This window comes from Canis lupus, chromosome 32, assembly GCF_048164855.1.
Source record: "Canis lupus baileyi chromosome 32, mCanLup2.hap1, whole genome shotgun sequence".
In the NCBI taxonomy this organism is placed as follows: Eukaryota; Metazoa; Chordata; class Mammalia; order Carnivora; family Canidae; genus Canis; species Canis lupus.
In genome coordinates, this window is record NC_132869.1 from 34,351,086 (window position 1) to 34,369,959 (window position 18,874).

The following is an 18,874-nucleotide window of genomic DNA, read 5'->3' on the forward strand; positions in this document are numbered from 1 at the left end:
TATAAAAAAAAAACAAAACCAAACCAAACACCAACCAATGCTTATTCCTGGGCAGGACTGCAAAGATTGAGGACTACCAGGAGGGAGGCATCAAGAGTTGGGAATTCTGGGAAAGTTTCCTGGAAAAGAGAAACTTGGAGTTTTGGGCAAAAGAAAGAAGCCATTTACAAGTGCCTGGAAACACAGGCAGGATATGTTCTGGGGAAGACAAGTGAGTTGTTTAGGATGGTCCTAGGGGCTGATGGTGGTTCTAGGGGGTGAGTGCAGGGGGGGAAGTTGAGCTGTGAAAGGCCTGGGATCATAGAAGAAGGGCTTGGGCTTGATTCTATGGCAGTAGACAGCCCCTCATGATACCCTTGAGCATAAGAAAGATGGTAACTGTGGTTTAGGTCAGAATCAGGGAAATGACAGATTAATGGTTTTCAAATTTGAGCATGCAGCAGAATCACTCGGAGGGCTGGTTATACCAAATTGCTGGACCCAGTCTCCAGGGGTCCTAATTCAGTGGGTCTGGGTGGGTGGAACTTGAGAATCTGCGTTTCTGACAAGCGCTGTAAGTTTAGTGCCCACCTTCATCACTTTCATTGGCAGTTGCAAATACAAGTTATGAGTATCACTGGAGAGGGTTTCAGAACCAGTAGCGCAGCAGTCACCTGCTCTGCCTACTGCCAGTTATCAATGGTAGAAAAAGAAAGCTGACTTCAAAAATTACCAGGGGCTCCTGCTAATGCTGTGTATCTCAACATGACAACCGCTGGAAGCTTTGCTGGAGGCCAAGATGGGCAGTGGGGAGCGGGCAGGGAGGGGTCTGTTTCATCTCCCGAAGAATCCCAGGCTCAAGGGTGGAAGGTCACGCCCCCACCAACTGGCACGCTTTGCAGACACGGGAACTGAAGCCCTGAAGGTGACAGCTTTAGTAGGGGGTATTTCCAGGCCCTGAGCCGAGAACCTTGGGTCTGGGTGGCCCTGGCATCCAGCGCTTTTGTGCAGGAAGGCTCCCGGGGCACCTCCTCCTGGGTCCACCGGGCCAGGCCCCTGCGAGGGCACTGCCATTTGGGGTTGGAAAACAGGTCCCAAAGAGCTGGGTCTCTCGGAGCAGGCAAAGGACAGCTGGGCAGCGAGCCCGAGCAGGGGGCGGAGCTTTCCCGCAGCTCTGCGGGGAAGCAGCCCCGGCCCCGGCCCCGCCCCGCGCAGCGCAGGCCCCGCCCCTGCCCCGCCCCGTACAGCCCCGGCCCCGCCCCCACGCAACACAGGCCACGCCCCGGCCACGCCCCGCACAGCTCCGGCCCCGCCCCCTGCCCCCGCCCCGTGCACCCCGGCCCTGCCCCCGCCCCGCATGCGGCCCCGCCTCGCTCTGGGTGGTGTCCTCAAGCCGGTGCCGCGAGTGTGGCCGCCTGCCTGGCTCCGCTGGTCTGGCTGAGTCAGGCTCTGCTGCCAGCATAGTGACCCTGGGACAGCTGAGAATGGGGACTGGCGACAAACAGGAGGGAGGGGAAGGGGTGTGGCCAGGTTGGGGAAGGAGCGCTGGACCAGGAGCTGGCCCACCAGATTCCCATGGGAGCCTCCTCTTGGAGGACTGTGTGACCGAAAAGAACTCGCTGAACCTCTCTGGGCTGCACTCATGCAACGAAAAATTCCAGTAGACTTGGTGTGCGCCCGGGGCTGGGGCTGCTGCGGTGACCAGGACCCACGTGGCATAGAAGCCCTGGTTAAGGATGTGACCTCGGAATCCCAGTAGCTTTCACACCCTACTGACTGGGTGACCTTGGGCAAGATAACCAACCTCTCTGTACTTCATTATCCTCATGGGTAGTTTGGTAGTAACACCTGCTCACAGGGCTGTGAGGATTAAATATATGCGTAGGTGTGAAATCCTAGGACTAGTGTCTACTAGGCACTATTATTAAGTGTATAAGAATCTTCATTATTAGCTATCGCTATCTTTACCCTCCTGGAGCTTGTATTCACTGACTTTAATTTTAAATTTCCTTTTTATTATGAACCATCTGATATATATATATATATATATATAAAAAACACTGACGGTGTGTTCCCATCACCCTATTTAAGAAATAAAGCATTATAAATCCATTCTATTTGCTCTAACTTTAGTCAAGCCTTGATATTTCCTGCTTCCAAAACCTCTGAAATCCGCTGCCTCCGACCCATCCTCTGCAGTGCTCGCAGTCTGGGTGAGATCCACATCAAACACAAATGGGACCTGGCCATGACTCTGCTTGAAAATATCCACCTATAAGATGAAGATAAAGTCATGCACACCCCCTTCACTTCTGATCCTCACTGACTCTTCCTGTTTGGTCTCTGCCGCCCACTTTGGTAAGTTCCTCTTACTATTTCTTAAATATCTCTGTTCTTTGTGTATGTTGGCCCCTCTCTCTGGGGTCCTGTGCATTCCTTCCCTCTCTCACTCATTCCAGGAGAAACACCATCTTTTGAATCCCCCCGGGCTCCTGAGCACCTTCCCCACTGGTGTGTGTGTCCCCATCTGTCCATGTGTCTGTCTGTCCTCCCCTAGACTGTAAGCTCCTGGCAGTGGGCCCTCCAATGACTCATTTTCATCTGCTCCTAGTAAAAGAAAGGCATGTCCTACACTACAGTTGTAGTTGACTGTAGTTGACTGTGTCTGGGGCACCCTGTCCTAGGGTGTCCACCCAGTGACTCCAATGTCATCCTTTTCATGGGATGACATTACAGTCCCTCAGCAGTAAAATCACTGGGGAAGAATACAGAGATCGTTAAATGGGGTCCCCATTTTAAAGACACTCCAGCACAGTGCTGTTTTCCTACTGTGCCCAGTCCCCCTTCCGAGCCCGTTCCTACTCCTCCCCGCTTCTTGCTCCATCCCTGTCTCCTCTCACTGAGGACACTGGGTTCCTCATGAGGAGTGGATCTTCCCCAGGGACTAAGATACAGGACATGCAGTGACCGTGTCATGGATCCAAGAGGCTTGTGGATTTGGGGAAACCGAGTGGATGTCAAGCCTGGCTCCAGAGAGCCCAGGTTCTAGGAGCAGAGAAGAAATGCTCCCAGCCTGTTTCTAACCGGTCAGCTATATTTGCGAAGCAGATTCTTTTCACAGAAAGAGGGAAACCTAAGTCCCCATTTAAGCAAGTTGGAAATAAACTGGTAAGTGTCCCCAAACTCTAAGGAGGAAGCTAGAGGGAGCTGGATGGAGGGGGGAAGGGGAAGGGAGGGTGAGGAGAAAAGAAGACACTTCTATGCCTCCATGGATATTTTGAATTTTGTACTATATTCACATCTGACCTATATTTTCAGAAATGAAATCATACGTTGGGTGGTAATCAGAAAAGCTGGGTTCCAGTGTTGCAAATGCCAATTACCAGTCTGCTCACCTTGGTCTCCCTGAGCCTCACTTTAATAACCACCCAGTTCCCAGCTCAAAGAGTAGGTACAAGGGAGACCTTTTTAAACTTGGTGGGGCTGGGCACATTTAATTATTATTTACTCTTCATTCAGCTCGTCTCAGTAGACAATAACCGAGCCCTTCTCTATGGCCGCAGTGTATGGGTCTCTCTGTATGAGCGTGGGTGTGTGTGTCTGGGCATGAGTGCGTGGGTCTGGGTGTGTGCGCTTCTGGACATGTCAGGGTGGCGTGTGGGATGACTGTGAAGTTGGCCATCACAGGATCCCTGCCTGAAGGAGCTTTGGCACAGCAGGACAGGTGACCAAGTAAACAATGTCCTCTTGAACACCTCTTGAACTCAACACTCTTGAATCCTGTTAAAGGCCAAGCAAGGGGATGAAAAATGTGGGTGCACAGGGGAGGGAACATAAATTCAGGCAGGGGCCTTTGCATTGGCTGTTCCCCCTACTGTTCCCCCAGGATCCTCAAGGCCCACCCCCTTGCATCCTCCAACTCTTTGAGCAGATGTCACCTTCTCAAGGAGGCCCACTTGGGACGCCTGGGTGGCTCAGTGGTTGAGCGTCTGCCTTTGGCTCAGGGCGTGATCCTGGGGTCCTGGGGTCTAGTCCCTCATTGGGCTCCCTGCATGGAGCCTGCTTGTCCCTCTGCCTATGTCTCTGCTCCTCTCTCTGTGTCTCTCTTGAATAAGTAAATAGAATCTTTTTTTTTTTAAAGACCCACTTGACTGCCTTGTTTAAATAGCAACTCCAACCTGCACTCATGGAACTCGCCTCTTTTATTTTTAGCCAAAGGCCTCATTTTCAATGACAGTAAAGTTACCTATAATAAAACTAACTTGAAATACTGTGTATTTTACTCATTTTAATTATGTTTCCCTCATGTCCTTCATTAGAATGAAAGGGACCATGTCTGTTTTGTTCACTGCCATGCATCACCCCACTCCTCCTGGAGCCTAGAACGGTACCTGGCATAGAGGAGGATGCTCAGTACGTATCTGGGAATATGGTGGTGATGGGGTGGTGCTCAAGGGTGGATGGCAGAGTGGCCGTGGCCATGTCTGTGTCCAAGGCTACAGCCGTGGACTAAGGGAGCGCCCTGTGATGTGGGATTGATGAGCTGTGGATGGTGGAGGTGGGAATGCTCCAGTGGGCACGGGGAGGAAGATCTGGCCTGGAGAAAACCTGAGACATTTTGGGGGTCATTCTGTAAGCTCCAAATTCCAGCTCAGTGGGTGTCCCTTCCCTCTGCTATTCTGAGAAACTGAGCCTGTTGATGTGGAGGAGGGGAGATTCAGGGGCCCTGCTGGTTTGTTGGGGAAGGTGATGGTGGACCCATTTGTGAAAACCAAAGGCCACTGGTAGGTCCCTTGCCTATGAGAGAGAACCTGTGGTGGTGGTGATGGTGGTGGGGTAGGTGTTGAGAAGGTAGGAGACAGCAGGAGTCCCTGTGCTGGTGGTGGTGGTGGCTGGATTGTAGACTCAGAGCAGAGATGTTTCTGTGAGTGTCAAGGACAGAGAGTAAGGCCCTGGTAGAGAGCACTCTTAGGGCCAGAGAAGAAATAAAGCAGACACTGAGGCCAGGTTGGGAAGGGTCCTGAAGACCAGGCCAAGGAGTCAGTAGAGAACCCTGGAGGCCCAGGGAACATACGAGTCTCTGGAGCTGAGAGTAGGACGTGAGCAGCAAAGGAAGGAAGCTGCATTTGGGAAGAATTGCCACTCAGAAGTCTCTTCCGATCTTTACAGAAGGGGAGGAGGAGGCGGCATGCTGTCTAGGGCTTGTAGACAGAGAAGGGGGCAGAGTGAGCATTTCACTTTGGTGGCCTATTCATTGACTTAGTGTGTCTGGACTCTATGCTGGGGCCTGGGGGTGCCAAGAGGAATCAGTCCTAAACTTTGACCCCATGTAAGGGAGAGGATGCCCCCGGGTGAGATGTGATAGCATCAAAGAGGCTGTGATTATGCCCAGCTCAGAAACCAGGGAGGGCTGCCTGGAGAGGGCATCTGAGCTGGGCACTGAATGATGGTCTGGGGTTTGAAAGACAGTTGATCCGTAGGAGATGACTTTTGACTTAGGAGCCCCAAACCAAGGGGTTTTGATATGCACTAACTATTGTATTTAATTCCCCTAGCTATTCTCAGAAGAGGTAGTCAAGGCAGAGGAGGGGATTTATTTAATGGATAAGGAAATAAAGATCTTGGGACCAAATCCATAGAGGGTAAGTGCCCAGCCCTAGGTCACTAGCCTGAAAATAGCAGTTGCTTGGAACCCAGGGCTTTTGGACTCCCAGCCAAGTGCTCACCCTGCAAGTCCACAGCAGCCTCTGGCTATTTGGAGTTCCAGTCACTGTGGCTTTCCAAGGTGCGATGGAGAAGCTGTCAGCTAATCTTCAGCTCCTAGGATTTTTTTTTTTAAGATTTTATTTATTTATTCATGAGACACACACACAGAGAGAGAGAGAGAGAGAGAGAGAGAGAGAGGCAGAGACACAGGCAGAGGGAGAAGCAGGCTCCATGCAGGGAGCCCGACGTGGGACTCGATCACGGGTCTCCAGGATCAGGCCCCGGGCAGAAGGCGGGGCTAAACCGCTGAGCCACCTGGGCTGCCCAGCTCACAGGATCTTGATCTGCTTCCACCTGACCCCGCAGAGAGGATCCAGGACACAGACCAGTGACCCAGTCTCAGTTCCTCAGTGGTCAGCCAAGGGCAGTCACAGGTCAGGGGGGGAAAAGCTCGGGAGACTTTGAGTCTGAGGGCTTGTGGCTGAGATGTCCTGGCTGTAGTCTTCAAGGCATGTCACCCACCCAGGGCTTTCGAGTCTGCTTCACCATCAAGTGGGGACACCATTCACCCCAGCATTTCCCACCTTGGTGAGCCAAGAAATTGAGGGCGTAAACTGAGGGAACATAAATTCAGGCAGGGGCCTTTGCACTGGCTGTTCCCCCTACCGTTCCCCCGGGAATCCTCAAGGCCCACCCCCTTGCATCCTCCAACTCCTCCAACCTGGAGCCTGACCGTCCCAGAGAGCAGTGAGCCCTGTTGGCTTTGAGGGACTGGGGGTTGCCTGCACCACTTGCGTGATTACGAGAATGCAACCACTCTGCCTCCTGCAAGCTAACCTTCTCTGAGCCCTCACCGGGCCCAGAGCTAAGTGCTTTCTGCACCGGTAATTCATTGACTGGAGCATGGATTGGCAAACGCTGGAAGGAGAACTATCATCAATATGTACAGTCTGTGAAGATGATGAAGTGGGCTCACAGAGCATTGTGATTAATGGATCCAGAAGTCTCTGAGAGCAACGGGGAGCTTTGCAGACCGTGTGCCCTGGCTCCTTGGCACAACTCTGGTCCTTCGCTTCCTTCATTTGAGTGACTGACGTCCTCAGTACACAGGCAGCCAGCTCCCTACCCTCAGCCCCCAACCCCTGGATGAGGTATTTAGGCCCCGAGCCAGGCCAGCTCTAAGATTCCTATTCCCGGGCAGCTCGGCTACAGCCCCAGGAGGACAGCCAACAAGGGGCCCAGCAGCTTATCGCTCTGCAGAGAGTCTCCAGCGGGCAGACTGTCTCCACTGCTGCTGAGCCAAGCTGATAATGAGGACAGACCCTTGTGTTTACTGTGGCTGGGAGAGTGGGGCCTCCTGGGGGCGGCCCCGGCTCCTCTGGGAACAGACTGTCTGTTTGCTGAGATACCATCGCATTCCTGCAGCCGTGGCCACCCCAGGATGGATGGTGGGGGGAGGTGGGCGAGGGGAGGGGAGGAGGAAATAGGACAGCTGCTGGCCCTCTGCTCCCCTGGGGCCCACATGGAGAAGGCTGCCTTACTGGGTCCTGGCGTGGGGGGTGGGGATGGGGGGGGTCTATGGTTTTCTGGCCTGCTTGTTAAGTACTTCATAAAGGTCAGTAATAGCCAATGCGGTCACTCCCCTCTACAGTTTACAAGACATTTTCTCAACAATTGTCTATTTTGCTCTTCCTGAACCTTCTGTGTAGGTAGTCTGGGGTGATGACGTTTCACAGGACAGAGCTGCGTAGGCAGGTAGGAGCAGAGGCCGACAGCATGGCCCCTGACCGGGCCAACCCGCGATAGTAGCTAACACTTGGAGTGCTTACCGTGTGGCAGTGACTGTCAAAGCTCATGAGATGTGTTAGCTTGTTTCTTCTTCACCAACCACCCCTATGAGGTAGGTGCTATCAATATGTCCATTTTACAGATGGGGAAATTGAGGTAGACCCTAGCAGAAAGTTGGAAGGCTGGGATTTGAACCCCAGTAGCATGGCTGCAGAATCTGCAATTTAACCACAGGGCTGCACATCCAGCTTAAAGCCCACTAGTGATAGATAGCTTTTGGACTGGTTTACAGAGGCAGATTTGGGATTAGGCCTGGGGTCAATACCCAGAGCTGACACCAATGAACCCCGGAGGCCAAGCCTCCCCCAAGTCTCTGTTTCCTCCTCTGGAAAGTAGAAATGATGCCTGCCTTGGCAGTGGGGGTGAGAAATGCTGGGTGAGAAGGTTCTGGCACATGGCAGATTTTCTTTTCTTTTTTTTTTTATTAAATATTTTATTTATTTATTCATGAGAGAGAGAGAGGCAGAGATATAGGCAGAGGGAGAAGCAGGCTCCATGCAGGGAGTCTGATGTGGGACTCGATCCTGGGTCTCCAGGACCATGCCCTGGGCTGAAGGCGGTGCTAAACCACTGAGCCATCCAGGGATTCCCCCCAGATTTTCATTAAATAATTATTATTATGACTTTGGCAGCCGAGTTGGGGAGGGGTCTGCCCAAAACTGAGACTTCAGACGACTATCTCTTCAAAGAGAAGCCCAATCTTCCTCGGCTATGGGAGCACAGGGGAGGAGGGACATCTAGTTGAAGGGATCTGGTGGCTTCAGAGGAGGCCCCATAAGTGAGTGGTTGGGACTCTGGCTTCAGAGCTCGGCTGACTTGAATTCAAGTTCCAATATCCAGCGTGTGCTCTCTGGGTGGCCTTACGGAGTTGCTTAACTTGTCTGCAAGATGAGAACACTGATAGAACTTTCCTCGAAGGGGTGTGAGAATGGGTGAGATCATTCAGGGAAAGGAGCACTGTGCACACTGGCTGGCACATAGTATGTGCTCAGTAAAATGTGGTTGCCATCAGCGGCCGTGGGAGGGGGTGGTAGAGCAGTGGCCCCCAGCAAAGGCGTCCATGTGCTAGTACCCAGAACCTGTGAGTATGTAAGGTGACATGGACAGGGGGGTTGTGCTTGCTGCTGGACTTGAGGTTGCTAGTCAGCTGACCCTGAGATGGGGAGATTATCCTGGCTTGTCAATGTGGACCCACTGTAAGGTAATAAAATTTGAGTTGTTTAAAGCTGCTAAGTTTGTGATAATTTGTTATCGCAGCAAAAGGAAGCTAATACAGGGTATAAGTTGGTGCTTGAAGACTGGCAGAATGATAACAAGCCGAGGCAGGGCTCAGATGTATGAGAAGAAACTGTACCCAACGGCCTTGAGGCTAGAAAGCACAAAGCATTTTTTAAAAAAAGATTTTGTTTATTCATTCATAAGAGACAGAAAGAGAGAGGCAGAGACAGGCAGAGGGAGAAGCAGGCTTCATGCAGGCAGCCTGACATGGGACTTGATCCCGGGTCTCCGGGATCATACCCTGGGCCGAAGGCAGATGCTCAATTGCTGAGCTCCCCAGGCGTCCCAGCACAAAGCATTTTTGAGGATGGTGGGGAAGTCTGTTTGGTTCTTTGCAAAAATGGACACAATTCTCCATCCTTGCTCATATGCCCTTTGCATTGTAACTGGGTGACTCTCCTCAACAAGAGATGGAGTCCGTCTCCCCCATGCCTCAACTGTGCGCTTGGCCCTATGGCTTGCTTTGCCAAACATCTACACATTCTGAGCCTGGGCCACAGGAGGTTTTATACACCTCTGCACTCACTCTTGTGGCTTTTGAAACCCTGCAATGACCAAGCTCAGGGGTGACAGACAGACTCTGAAATGGCTCCCAGTAATCCCCACCGCCTGAGATGGGTGCCCTGTGTAATCTGCTCCCATTGAGGGTTGGTTGGACCTAGTGCCTCACTTCTAATGAACAGAACGCAGCAAAAGAGACGTATTGGCTCTTCTGAGATTAGCTTACAAAAAGACTACGTGACTTCCACCTTGCTTTCCCTTTCTTGCTGTCTTGCTGGCTCGCTGTTGAGAGAATCCAGCTGCTGAGCTTTAAGTGCCTATGGAGGACCCCACCTGGCAAGGAAATGATGCCTCTGGCCAGCAGGTAGCGAGGACCTGAAACCTACCCAAATCCACATGAGTGAGCTTAAAAGTAGATCTGCCCTTGGAGCCTTGAGATGACAGAAGCCCTACTTGATACCTTGACTGTAGCCCTGTGACAATCCTTGAGCCAAAGATATCCAGCAAAGTGGCACTAGGCTTCCTGACCCCCAGGGACTGTGAGAAGATACCAGTTTGTTGCTTTTGGCTGCGTAATTCGTTATGCAGCTATAGATAACTAATACATCACCAGACTAGTCTGCTGGGTGATGAGTGACATGTGGCCCAGTCACTTCCTTTCACCCAGACAACCACTGGACATGGGAGTGAGGCCGTCCTAGACCGGCTAGCCCTTAGCCAAGCCCTTGGCTGCTTGCAGACATGTGGGTGGGCCAAGCCAGGATCAGCTGTGCCTGGCCCAGGGTAGCAAAAGTTCTAGCTGACCTTGGACTTGGTAGCAAGAATATACGTTGTTGTTTTAAGCCACAAAGCCTTGGGATAACTTTGTACCCAGCAGTAACTGACTGATATAATCTGTGTAGCCAGGGGTCACATGTGTAGCAGGAAATGGGGCTGGGAAGCTGTGTAAGGGCTTAAAATGCAGGGTTTTGTTGCCAGGTTAAGGCATTTGGAATCTTACCAGCAGGCAATAGGGGCAGGTTTTAGTGGGAGAATAAGATTGTGATCAGAGCTGTAGTTGGGGACATTTCTTATGGCAGGGGCCTGCATCAGGGGTAGGGGGCTCACCTAGGAGGCTGCTGTCACAAGGCAGATGAATGGTGATGGAGGCCTGAAATTGGGAAAAGGTGAGGAATGGGAGAGACCAGTAGAGGTAGGATCAGTGAAGTCTGTTCTGGATTGGGTTGGGGATAGGGCAACGGGAGAGTGCCAGTCCAGGTTTTGTTTCTGGGAGCCTGAATGGTTCATGGTGCTGTTGACAAAGATGGGGAAGTCAGCATGAGGGACAGGGAGATGCCAGCCAGGATGGATTTGAGGGTTCAGTGCTGAAGAGGCTTGGGAGATAATGATTCAAGACTGTAAAGGGAGCTTTAGCCCCTGCACAGTGTACCATCAGGTCTCGGGCAGCATAGAGAATGGCACCTTCAGACGGATAACTGAGAGAGGTGGATAGAGGCCTAATGACAAGGGCGTGTGAAGGATCTGGGCATTGCCCAGGAGTGGTGAATGAGCCTGGGCTAGCGATGGGGGGCAGCTGTTATCACCCCCTAGGATGGAGGAGTCCTCCAGGACTGGAGCAGCAACCAGAACCAGGAGAGAGTGTGTACAGAAAGGGCTGCCTTATAGGAGCCGGGCCTCCGGTAGAAGATGCAGATGATACGTGGCAACCCGGCAGGGAGGACATGGGAAGAAGCACTCCGACCACTCCTTTGTCCTGCCTGGGAGAACTTCCTGGTGTCCCCCACTAGTTGAGTCCAACCTGAGGCCAACAGCAAAGTTGTGCGTTGATGCAGCCCCTGCACACCAGCCTCCCAAGATGCGGGGGGTGGGGGGAGCAGGTGAATGGAAGATACCTAACCACCTACCAGATGAAACTTCTGCAGCTTAAGTCAATCGGTGGCCCTGTTCTGCCAAAGGAGATTTGAGGGGATATCTGCTAGGATATTCTTGGGAGAGGGTTCTTGACTTTTAGAAAGGAGAAGGAAGGAGAGCTGTTCTTCTTTATGTCTGCTGTGATGCCTAGAACTGCAGCAGCTATCCTGTCATGGTGGGGGAGCCATCCCAAGTCAAAACTAATCCATTGAGGATGGAAAAGGAAAGAGAGGGAAAGAACTGGGTCCTTGATGACTTAGTGGAACTGCTCTGAGAACCTATCAGAGGTTCTATCTCTGAGGTTCTTTCTTTTTTTTTTTCATGAAATAATAAAAGTTTTTATTATCAGAACCACTTTGAGTTGGATTTCCCATTACTTGCAGCTCAAGGTGTCCTAAAGGACAGAGCTGTTCCCGCATTATCTCTAAGCCCATGTGCAAACCCTCTTGCTTCTCAGAGCTTGCAGGCCAAGCCTTCCTCTTTCCCACTGCTGACTGCAGCAGATTCAATGCAGAATTGCAAATACTTTTTCAATCTGTGAGGAAAAGAGTCAGAAGGAGGCAATGGGCTCTGCTCTGCAGTGCTGCCCCGTTGCTACAGATGATTTCTGTTCCAGCACTGACTGCAGCAGACACATATCCGTGGAGGCAGGTGCAATAGCCTTGCAGATTGTCATAACCAGCTTCAAGTCTACATCTACTGCTTTCTAACTGTGTGACTTTGAGCAAATTAGTTAACCGGAGCCTCGGTTTTCTCACTGGAGGTGGTAAGGGTTGAATTAGATAGAAGAAGAGAACAACGAACAACCCTTACATGAATCCTAGACCTGAGAAGCTGTCCTGCAAAGACTACCACCCCTCTACCTATTCCTTTCGACTGCTGGGTTGGATGTGAGAGAGGTTGGGAAGGGTCCAAAGAGATATCGGTGAGAGAACCCAATCAAAGGAAGGATGTGAGCTCCCAGATAGCAGTGACTTGACCTGCCACACAAAAGGGCCCCCCTCCACGTGTTTGATGTCTGAATGAATGAAAGAATAAACGGGAAAAATAAGAATGAGAGGGTTAGAAAGACAGGGATTTCACCCACAGGGAGACAGACTAATGGAGGGCTTTGTCAAATTCCAAGGATCAATACCTAGGATGCAGATGAGTCAGGAGAGGCTAGGTAATGCCAGTGGTAACAACCAACCCCCTCCAATCCCAGGGGTTTTATAACAACCATGTTTATTTCTTGTTTATGTACTACACAGTGAGTTATTCAAAATCACTCAAAGATTTAGCTGAAGGAAGCTCTATGTGGACATGCTTCTATAATGATAGCAGCAAGGCCCACAAAATGTGGTAGATCCCACACTGGCTCTTAAGTCACCTTCCCAGAAGTGGTTCACTTCACATCTGCTCATATTTTATTGGCCAAAGCAAATCACATGGCCACACTTGAGTCAAACTGATGGAGAAACCCAATCCTCTGTTCCCAGAAAAGAGGACGGGCAGTGTGTCAGCAATCCTGACCCCTACCATCAGTGGTATATAGGTCAGAGGGCCCTTGGGCTGAATGCAGCTCAGATATGGCTTGTTTGGCCTGTTCGCATTTTAAATATTTTTATAAGTTTTCTAACCTATATGATATTAAGATAATGTCATAGATGAATCTGTATAATCCTGGCTAAATTTGGAAAATTGGACTCTTTGGTAATAGGGTGCCCAGGTATATTAATTAGGATTAAGTTGGGTGGATTGTAACAGGAAAACTCAAAATAACAGAAGCTAAAGTAAGATAGATATTTCTTACATGCAAGAAGCCTGGAGATAAATAGGCAACCCAGAACCGGGGCTGTGGATTTAATATTAGGGGCTCAGGCTCCTTTTCCTCTCTGCTCTGTTGTCTACAGTGTGTCACTCCCACTTGCAAAGATTGCTTCATGGTCCATGATGGCTTCTAGCCCACATGTTCATACTCTAGGCTGAGTTGGCTCTCTTTCTACTGCCTTTCCAGAATCTCTGCACAAAGCTTCTACTCACACGTTATCTGCCAGAAATAGTCATCTGGCTATACCAAGTGCAAGGGAGGATGGAGGTAGTCACGTGACTATGCTCAGGCCAAGGTAGTCTTGGGATAAAATTTGCCCAGCTGAAAATAAATCCTCATTCTACTATTAAAGAGAAAGAGCTGAGGTTGCCATAGGCACCTACGAGTCTCTGCCAGGGGTTTACAGTCCTGATTGCCTGGACCAGAAGAACAAATCCTTTGCTTACACTGGGCTCTCCCAATTTGCCACAGACCCCACCGCCCCCTAATGCTTCCTACCCCACTCAATGTCAGTTGCTATTTATCACTGGGCTTGTGCTGGCTTTATCTTTCTTAGTGGAATTAATAAGAAAAAGAAATATTCCCATGTCTCTATTAGAAATCAAAAGAGCAAAAGATATACCAACAGAGACACATGTTTCAAGCAAAATGAGAGTGGAAGCATATTTCTTTGGGGAAGAGAAAAATATTCCTAGCTATGTATCATGCAAACAAGGTGTATTGAAAAAAATCAACTTAACACTATTAAGAAACAGCTGACTTGGACAGCCCTGTGGCTCAGTGGTTTAGCGCCGCCTTCGGCCCAGAGCATGATCCTGGAGACCTGGGATCGAGTCCCATGTCAGGCTTCCTGCATGGAGCCTGCTTCTCCCTCTGCCTGTGTCTCTGCCTCTCTCTCTGTGTGTGTCTCTCATGAATAAATAAATAAAATCTTAAAAAAAAAAAAAAAAGAAAAGAAACAGCTGACTTGCTTTTGCTCACCACTCTGGCCTGGCAGGCATTTTACCGGTTGTACAGCTCCCTGGGAAGACAGTGGGCCTCAGATCTCCCTGGTTCTGCACAGCTCACCCCTCTCTCTCTGAGAGGAGAACAGCCCCATTTTGTCCAACCCCTCTCACCCTTTATTTGGAATGATGTTGCCCTTCTTTGTATTCGGGGCTTATTTTGAGCAAGTTCAAAACCGTCTTGCAAAGTTCAAGATCATTATGGCAGGCAAAAATGCAGTGAAATAGCACACCACTGTCAGTTAATTACTAAAAATCCTTTAATAGCTGACATTATTATAAATTATATACCCATTATGACAGGGACAATTGGGCTCTCTGTTTTTCTTGCCCTGCATTGGAACCCCAAACAATGCCGTCTTGTTGGGGAGAATGACCTGGGTGCACTTGGAGGCAAGTTGGGAGTTTACATGGGCTACCTATGCTGACCACAGCAGCCTGTGGGCCTCCAAAGACCTGTGGGTGGGGGTGAGGCTGCTGCCTCACAAGGCTCCAGAACCAACCCCCTGTCTCTGTTCCTACCTGCCACCCTCACTGCTATGGCCACAAGTCCCTTCCCCATGGGCCTCCCAACTCCCTCTGCCCTGTTCCCCACTCCTCTCCGTGTCTAGGCCTAGCTCAAAGAGCTCCTCCTCCCGGCAGCTTCGCCTGATTCTCCTTCCAAAGCTCCAGACACATGGTAGGCTGGTTCTCTTTTTCTTGATTGATTGATTTTTAAAAGATTTTATTTATTTGAGAGAGAAAGAGAGAGAGAGCAAGCGAGGGGAGGGGCATAGAGAGAGGGAGAGAACCTCAAGCCAATGTGCCACTGAGTGGGGACCCTGATACAGGGCTCAATCTCACGACCCCTGAGATCGCAACCTGAGTCAAAAACCAAGAGTCATACACTTAACCGACTGAGCCATCCAGGTGCCCCAGTGTTTATATTTGTCAGGTGCCCCTTACGTGCCGACTTTCATGATTTTTTACACATGTGCACATCGTGTAACCCCCCTCGCAAACCAAGATGTAGAGCTAACTCAGAAATGTTCCTGTGCATGGGAATCCCATCAGAAGCATGTAACAAATGCAGCTTCTGACCTGACCCAGAGATGCTGATTCAGTGGCCCAGGACGACAGGTTAACTGCACGGGATCTCCAGGTGGAGGGGCCCCCGCCAACCCTTGGAGAAGCCCACTCAGTGCTTTCTGGGAAGGTCCCTGGGTCTTAGGTGGGAGGCATCCTCTGGACCTTTTATGTCAGTGTGTCTGTCCAGCAAGATTCTGGGCCGGGAGTGGCACCCAAGGGTGAATCCAGGCTGGCTACGATCTAAAGCTGCACAAAAAGCTGCACTTTTTAAGAAAAGTGATGTTTGCCCCACTGCCTCTGGCAGCCACTAAGGGTTCGTGGTCTTAGATGTTGACAGGCTGAAAAGTCATCTACTAGACAAGATAGAGTGTCCCCCAGCTCCCATCCCACAGGTGGGATGCTCAGCCTCGCCCCCTGTTAGAGTTACCCGGGGAAGCTGAAAACTGAAAACTAGCCCTGGACTCCCATCAGATATTTTGATTTAATTGGTCAGAGGGTGGGGGACCAGGCTTTAGTGGCTTTAGTATTTTTTTCAAGCTCCCAGATGATCCTAATGCATAGTCGGTGCTGAAGACCCCTGAGCAGAGAGATCTGACTCAGAATTTTAAGCTGTCTTTATCTGGCTGTGGTCCGTGTCCTTGAGGCCACCTCCAGGGGTCTTCCTCCATCCTGGGGACAAATCAACCAGTAATATCAGGTGATTATCAAGCACCTAATCCTCATGGCTGTGCTGCATGTTCGCAGGGAGGACGCTGAACTCAGGAAACCTTAGTGATTGCTTTCAGAGCCCTGGTGGTGAGGCTGGAGCTGTGGCTTTGCCTGGCCTGACTGTCCTGGAAGCAGTGCCTGCTTACTGACCACCAGCTATGCCTAGGGCACAGGCCCAGGGCCATCTTTATCCTTTAGGCACAGCAGATACAGGACCTAGGGGCCACAATAATTTTAAGGGACGTTTGGATGTTTTAATTTTTATTTCTTTTTTAAAGAATATTTTATTTGTTTAAGAGAGAATAAGCAGGGGTGAGGAAGGGCAGAGGGAGAGGGACAGACTCCCCACTGAAAGGGAGCCCAACACGGGGATCGATCCCAGAACCCCAGGATCACGGCCTGAGCCGAAGGCAGCCACTCAACCAACTGAGCCACCCAGGTGACCTCTTAATTTTGAGTTTTGTCTGAATTCAGAAGAAAAAAAATGATGCATAATAAATATATAACAACGAATCTAGCCTGGATTACATTTGTCTTTATACCAATACACTTGTAAAATATACTTCTTCAATTTTTTTTTTTAAAGGAAGAAATGACTAATGAAGGTGGAAGTGTCCAGGGCCTACGGAAGTTGGAATGCAGCTCTGCACACAGTCCTGGGCTCTGGAAGGCAGGCGTTGGCCACTGTGCCCCTCAGCCCCTTCCCCGACCGAGCATGGCTGGTGCCAGTGGGCATTGAGGCCAGAGATGTTTATCACACACCTGCTGTGTGCCATCAGGTGTGTCTCGGTCGGCCTGGGAAGAGTAGATATTACATAGAAAACCAAGGGCAAGGGCAAGACAAGACAGGATGCGCTCTCCAATGGTGGTCAAGTCTTACTTTTATCTCTTCTTGGCTTTGTCATGTTGTCTGTCACTAACTAGGTCATGCCCTCTTTGGTGACAGAGTGGTTTCATATGTTGAATTCTACAGCCAACCATTTTTTGTTGATTTATTCTTTTCTTCAGCCAATGTTTACTAATATTCATAATTCAGGTTTTTAAAAAGATTTATTCATTAGAGAGAAAGAGAGCACATGTATGAGGGTGGGGGTGTGTAGGAGCAGAGGGAAAAGGAGAGAGAGAACTCAGGCAGACTCTGCGCTGAGTGTGAGCCTGATGCAGAGCACGATCCCACAACCCTGAGATCACGACCTTGAGCTGAAATCAAGAGTTGGGCACCTGGGACACCTGGGTGGCTCAGCATTTGAGCATCTGCCTTTGGCTCAGGGCTTGATCCCCGAGTCCCAGGATCGAGTCCCACATTGGGCTCCCTGCATGGAGCCTGCTTCTCCCTCTGTCTATGTCTCTGCCTCTCTCTCTCTCTCTCTCTATGTCTCTCATGAATAAATAAATAAATAAAATCTTAAAAAAAAAAAAGTCGGACACTTAACTGACTGGGCCACCCAGGTGCCCCAATTCAGTTGATTGTTTTTTTTTTTAAATACTGGATTTAATTATTTTTGAGTGGCTAATTCTGCCCATGTTGCAGAGATTCAGAAGGTACCAAAGAGGGCAAACCAAGAGGGCTAGAAGCAGGAGAAAGAGGGACATGTCTTTTGGACTGAACCTTGGCCTTGTTTAGATTTTGCACCATGTGTAAGCAATACCTATTTAATAGAATGAGTTAAAACAAGCAAGGAAGCAAACAAAATAACCAAACAGTTATGGGTTGAAAAATAATCCCCATCTCACCTGGCTTCCACCCCCAGCCAAACTCTCCAACCCCACAGACAACTGCCTTGACCCGCTTATCCTGCCTCTTTCCCAAGATAGTTTATGTGTATGCACATGAGACTTAAAAAAAAAAAAAACGCAAATTGTAGCATACTGCCTGCATTGTTTTTTTTTTTTTAAGACTTTATTTATTCATGAGAGACAGAGAGAGAGGCAGAGATATAGGCAGAGGGAGAAGCAGGCTCCCTGGCAGGACTTGATCTCAAGACCTGAGCCTAAGGCAGACTCTCACTGAGCCACCCAGGTGCCCCTTGCCCACATTGTTGTGCATCATTTGCTATCTTGATTTTTTCATACTGAAAATGGCCTCTTTTCCACAACTGGGTGATTTCCATTATTACTTAACTAGATCCTCTACAGATAAAGTTAGGGTTGTTCAATCTCTTTCTTATAAAGTGACCTTATAGAGCATAATCCCCCACTGTAAGTTATGCATATGTAACTGTGCGTATACATCATTTCACTCCCGTGCAAGCACATCTGTATGGTATCTGTAGAAAGTGGAGCAGTAATGTCAGCAGGTGTGGGCATGGCTCTAGGGAGACAAGTTGGGACCGTTGTATCTATCAAAAATGAAATCCCCACTTCCCAGTTTCTAGCACCTCCTGGGTGCTAGATGAGGGGTTGAGAGATGAGGAGCACTCAGGCTGAGCTCTCAAGGGGCTCTCAGGTGTGGACAAATCACTCTTGGCCCAGGAAGGAGGGATGTAAAAACGCTAGGACAGTGCAAGGAAGATAGCCTTGGCCCTCTCACTGGGGAGAGAGAAAGAGAGAGAGAGAGAGAGAGAGAGAGAGAGAACGTTTGTTCAGAGAAGGAAGGGCATTCCAGGCAGAAGGATCAGCATGTGTGAAGATTGGATGTCAGAGAGCAGGACACAGGGGAACTTTGGGGCGGTTCGAGGAGCAGTCCCTCTCATGGTCAGGGTCCCTGTGGTGGGAGGGGGATGTGAGATGGGACCTGCAGCCGGCAGGGTCTAGAAGGTCCTTTTGAATGCTCTGGTCATGAGGATCCATTAAAGGGTTTTCAATCTGGGAGCCTCAGGATCAGAGAGGAATGCTAGAAGGCTCTCCCTGGCCATGGTGGTGTAGAGGAATTGCTGAACGCAGACATTTCTTTGAATAAGTTCCCAGTCCCCGAGGGGCATTACATAACTGTATGTATGTTCACAAAATACCTTTGGCCTCTAGCAAATGCCCAGTAGAAACCTGTTGAAGTAAAATGAGCCACATTGTTGTCTGTGGGTGTTGTCTCTCCAGTGAGGGTCCCTATATTCCCCTGAAGGCT

General features: G+C 49.9%; 1 long non-coding RNA gene across 3 annotated transcripts; it reads left to right on the forward strand.

The window, feature by feature from the left end:
- Positions 1-2,023: 2,023 nt before the first annotated feature.
- On the forward strand, positions 2,024-17,170 carry LOC140623152 (uncharacterized). 3 transcript variants are annotated; one of them, XR_012022814.1, is made up of 4 exons: positions 2,024-2,337; positions 2,921-3,147; positions 3,298-4,392; positions 5,535-7,127. It is a non-coding gene; the product is annotated as an uncharacterized lncRNA (long non-coding RNA). The 3 variants fall into 3 exon arrangements; XR_012022813.1 differs by lacking the exon at positions 5,535-7,127 and adding an exon at positions 16,400-17,170 and having other exon boundaries at positions 2,024-3,147; XR_012022812.1 differs by having other exon boundaries at positions 2,024-3,147.
- The last annotated feature ends 1,704 nt before the right edge of the window (positions 17,171-18,874 follow it).